Raw genomic sequence first — 6,000 nt, forward strand, 5'->3', positions numbered from 1 at the left:
CGCCCCCCCTCCCCTTTACAGGTTGACTGCCATGAGTACCATATGTGGTACTCACGGCCCTAGGCCTGACTGCCACATGTTTATTGATGATCACCTCCCTGAGGCCACAAATTTTTTTGAATAAAAAAACAAAAATATTGACTTTTTCCCCTTTGTCGACCTATAAAATAAACTTTTATATATTATTTAAACAAAAATAATACTAGTTTTGCTGAGTACCATTTATGGTACTCATGGCCTGTGGCTGCAACTGTATGTTATTAAAAGTTTTTAATCATTTTAAAACTAATCCATAGTAAGCCTCAACATCATATTTTCCTCCAAAACCTTACTGTTTGTAAAATAAATAAATGTGAGGGTTCATAAAATAAAAAATAATTTATGATACAAAGTAAATATTTATTATTATTATTATTATTAGAGTAAAACATAGAAAATTGTTTACAGAAAACGCCTATTTGGCAATGTTTTGGTACTAATTTACCGCTTGGTGTTCACTTTATGAAAAGAAAAGAAACATTCTGAGCAGAAGTACAGATTGCAATTAAGGCATTTAGTGTAAACCTTTTTAGTTTTCGCCTGTGCTTCTTTCCTGCCTCTTTCTTGAGCTAGTTTTGTATAACACTTGGTACACTTGTTTCTTTTAGGTTGCCTTTCCAACTTGTGCTCTTGACTAATAGTGATTTCTTGAGGTATGTTATCAGTTTTTTTAAACAGTTCAATGACTAAATTTTCTTTAAATTCTGTAATTTTTAATTTTTTACCTGCTACACTCTTGAATATGTGGAGAGAATTAACAACTGATGTACTGAGGATCATGTCAAATACAATCTTTCTGTACCATGTTACGCTGCGCCTTAGAGGTGATGAATAGGCTGCCATTTGGTCTGCATAATCAATAAATGCTTTGGCAGTGTTATATTCAATCACAGCTTCAGGTTTACTCTTCTGTTTCCCTCCTTTCACATTTATTGTCTTACATTCGGTGCCATGTTTAGTTGTAAGCATTTGTACATATTTTTTATCCTTCAATTTTAATACTATCACATTGTTTTCATTTTTTAGAGCTCCCCTTTCTTTAGTTTTGCATTCATAATTTCTTTAGGGTTGTTTGTTTCCTTTTCTTATTTAGTGTTTCTTTAGCCTAACCATTCAGCTAAAGGAACACTAGTGTACCAATTATCGGTATAAATTGTCCTTCCAAAATCCAAGTAAGTCTCTACTAGTTCCAAAACTACCTTGGCGGAAAGATTTGTAGCTCTTTGATCTTGCTCCTTCCCACTGTATATCTTATAAGTTACACAATAACCACCTTCTGCACACAACTTAAATATCTTAATTCCATAACGGTGCCTTTTGTTCTTTAAGTATTGTTTGAAAATTAACCGTCCAAGAAATGGTACAACTGACTCATCAACACACAGTGTTTCTCTGTAGGTAACTAATAATTTGAAACTTTCATTCAATAGGGAAACAAGTTTTTCGATTTTGTAAAGCCTATTCCCTGGAATGTGTTCTTCATTGTTAGCACAGTGTAGAACTCTTAGAATGAGCTCAAACCTATTTCTGGACATGACTTTAGATAATACAGAATTATATAACGTGTCGTTTCTCCAGTAATGAGCTATTGTAGGTAATATACATTTAACCCCATGGACATAACAATTCTGAAAAACATTTCGCTAACTGTACAGTCAATCCATTTCCCAAGCCTACCATGGGGGCTATGAGGAATACATTGTATAATCTGCTGTGGATAACGGTTAGTTTCTTCCACTAGTAAACCAACAACTTCACTGTTTAAAAACAAATTAAAAAAGTCAATAGGTTCGCAACTTACCATAGTTTCAACAAGGTCTGGATTAATACCTACAGGCTCATTGTTTGGATTGTAGGGGTACATGTTAAAAGTCTCATTCACAGACTTCCAATTAGATACTCTGTTAGAAGGTTGTAGTATAGGATTTTCATTATTGTCTGAATCTGACAGGTCAGATATAATTTCATCAAATAAACGCCGAGGCCTAGTATTTGTTTGTAGTGTAGGTCTGCGCTTGGACGGTGTACTTGAACTAAATCTAACTCTTTTTAATGTAGATGGTTGTGGGTTATTAATTTCTTCACTATTACTAACCTCATCAACATCACTTACAACAAAGTCTGGGTCTTCATCAGTATTATCGTCAAATACTTCAAGAACAGTATCACTATCGTAATTGAAACCCCCTTCACTACTTCTCATACTGTCATTTAACATTTGTAATATGTAATCATCGTCACCTGCCATATTATCATACTATAAATGCACTCATCCACACTTCACTGACAGTAGCAAACTAACATTGAGGTTATAAAGAACCTTTCTCAACCAACACACAAAACAATGTAATGGTCAAAACAGCTGATTATTAGATTACCATGAATGCCAACGAAATAAAAAAAATGTTTGCTAAGACTAGGGACATGTAATTTGGTATGTATATAATCGACTTGATAATTTTTGAAATTAAAATCATGATCATTGGTACGAAAATTTAATTTTTTTTTCAACCCTTCATTGAGATAGAGTGAGTACCATTTCTGGTACCATATATGGTACTCATGGCAGTCAGGCGTTGGGCAAAACATTCGGCGTGGCAGTCAACCTATTAAATAATCTGTTGTACACCCCCGAGTAATTCAGTATTTTAGTAAATAACCTCTCAATAATTTCTATTTTAATTGTTTCTGTGCTATAAATATCACAATTTTCTAGAGAACTAAACCTTTATAATTGCTAGTTCATGCATCAGTGAGAATAATACAGTAATGCCAAATTTGATATTCAAACTACTAATTAAGAAACTGTCTGTTTTTAAAACAGCTTCGTTTATTACAGGGAATAAATCTTAAACGTTAGAGTTAGTCATGAATTTTTCTAAGAATTGGTTAACGTCATTGTGTGAGTCATCTTGTTCACAGTAAATATGTCAGTAGGTGTCAAGTATGTCAAGTGGCATTACGTCACCGTGCATTCGCTACCACGTCCGCCGCATCACCAAAGAGCTGGATTATTTTAATGATTATGTTTCAGAAAATAAAAAAATTAAAAAAGTAAAAAGTTGATTTACAGAGTGCAGTATGGACTTTACACGCATTAAAAAACTACATATTCTTCTGAGAGTTATATATTTAAACTTGAGAATTTAGTTCTGAGAATTCAAATAGTAGGTTCTTACAATTCATCTTTGATCATAGAACTCAAAAGCTCACTAAGGTTTAGATAACAAATAATATTTAAATATATAATATTAAAAACATTTTGTTGTTACAGATTTGTAGTAAAAATAATAAAACAACTATGACAGACGACCTTTATATGTTTTATTTACTGATGAAAATAGTTTGTCTTCTTTAAACTTTAAATAATTGAAATCACATGAAAGCAATAAATAAAATTAAAATTCACTTTAAAACGGTATTGAAATGTAAATAAATAAAATATGAGGTTGAGATTTAAAGTTATGAAAGTAATGACATAAAAAACATAAATTTAAAACATAAATAGATACTTAAACACATATAGATCACTTTATTGCAATATATTTAGCAATTTATAATTAAATAAGGTTTACTGTCTAGGAGTATGCTGTTACTGTTATTATCAACTACTTTAATAAAATTCATATAAATTTGAGGTTACTGTAATGGAATAATTTGTTTAAAATGGAAGTATGTTTAAGATAAAAGTGTTATCATTAAGTGTTTTGTTTAAGAACTTTTAAGTATTCCGTACTTAACTAGAAAATAAAATAAAATTACAATTCATAATGAGACCAGAAACTGCTCTAAAAATATTTGAAATAAATAATATATAATGTTTCAATCATTTACCTGCGATATATTTTATAAAATGATTATATAGATTTAATTTTGAACTTCTTATGTGCCGACGTTTTGTATGTATTCAGATGGTCAGTGAACCAATAATAAAGACTGGTTTTACGATACGAAATGGTGGGAAAGAAATTATCAGAAATATAATTGAGTGCTGACATAGCGAAGAGTAGGAAGATTTTTTTTGGTCCTATGTTAAAAGCAACTGCACTGGTAGCAGAGATTTGTAATTTTTCTGAAAGAGCAGTAAAAATGATTTGGAAAGAAGTAAAGAACACGCCAAATATATATTTCATAGCCCTGTAAATAATGGGAAGCGTCCTTATAAGAGCAACATAGCTCCATATCTATAGTACAGTGAATAACAAAAAGGTATCGAATCACCACTGAAATACATGATTGACTGGCCACATAAATAGTAAGAAGCAAACCGATGATTGTACTTTTTATTAAAAACTTACAGTATTTTGAAGCTCATTTAACATGTTAAAATAATGACAAATTTTTATATAAACATGGGACCTTAAACGCTTCATTACAGAGTTTCGGATAGCGAAATATTTCGCCCAGATTTCAGCTCACCATGTAAAACGAGGTCTTCTTAAAATTCTGGTGAGATACATCTGGAGGTAAATTCAATTCAATTCAATTTCTAATAATTTTTGACCTGATAAATTGAATAAGACAGATCCCAAAACTGTAAGTTAAGTAGTTTTTGAAAAAAATACCATTACAAATGGAACAAATGGAGAGTAAACATACATCTTGTCCTATTTGGGTAACAATAACTATGGTATTTTACTAAGAAACAAATCAAAACTTTTAATAAAACGTAGAAAAACATTATTCTAAGCGGTATAAATAAAGTACACAGAAAGTAAAACGACTTTTATTTATTACAGTACAACACGCTTTTTATATTTAACTGAGAATAACTTTTTAACTTCCCATTAAACAAATTAAACGTAAAAAAAGAAAATTTAAAGTGCAAAAGAGAGCTATTGAGTTGACAAGAGAGCTAACAACTGAGTTTCAGTACGTGTAGGTATTTATTTTTCGTAGTAACTATTAAGTTCTGGAGTAGTAATTTCACACTAAAAAACGCAAAAAATACGAAGATATGATGTTTATTTATAGTGTGTGTGAAGGCAGTGCTACGGTCGCTGGTTAAGAATACAGGCAACGTTACCCGTGCCGCAGAATCCAAATTCTAGGGCAATTAGTCCTACATTTCTTACGTTACGGGAAACAGGATTACTTCCACAAAATTCCGGTATGACCGCTCTTGCCAACATAACGTTATTGCAGAGGAAAACATTGCTGTTGCTGTTGAACAAAGTCTAGGTATTAGTACAAGACGTATTCCTAAACGGTTCATGGTTACGCAAAGTAAAGTGTGAAGAACACTCAATAATAACCATATACCTACCATTAACAAAAATACAACATTTAAATCTAGGAGAAAATGTCCATCATTCGGAGTAGTGCATATTTTATTTATGAACGAGTCACAGCTCACCCTTGATGATATGAACAATTTACGAAATCAACATTCTTGGGCAGAAGTGATCCCTCATGGAACAGTTCAAATTACCTTTCAAAAGTATTTTATCATTAACGTATGGTGTGATGTTATTCATTATTAGCTGATTGCACCGTTTATTTTTCAGGAGCACTTAATAGGCCCGATACACTTAAAGTTTATTCAAGAACAAATACCGATATTACTTGAAAGTGTTCCTCTTCCAACGTGACAATAGCTGTACTTCCAACATGACAATAGCTGTACGTCCAACGTGAAAATAGCTGTACTTCCAACGTGACAATGGCTGTACTTCCAACGTGACAATAGCTGTACTTCCAACATGATAGTGCATCGCCAAATTTTTTAAATACTTATTCCACACACTTGCATCAATAATTTCTAAATAAATGTATAAGTCGTGGAGGCCATATACACAGGCCACCCAGGTTACCAGATCATACGCCGTTGAGTTTTTGCATATGAGGATGGATGAAGGAAAACATTTACGAGATCAACGTTGATTCCCGTGAGGCGCTACTTAGACGTAAAGAAGTTTTTACGCAATTAAATGAATGCGCTGTCGAACCATGGAAAGCAAC

This window comes from Homalodisca vitripennis, chromosome X (assembly GCF_021130785.1).
Source record: "Homalodisca vitripennis isolate AUS2020 chromosome X, UT_GWSS_2.1, whole genome shotgun sequence".
NCBI lineage: Eukaryota > Metazoa > Arthropoda > Insecta > Hemiptera > Cicadellidae > Homalodisca > Homalodisca vitripennis.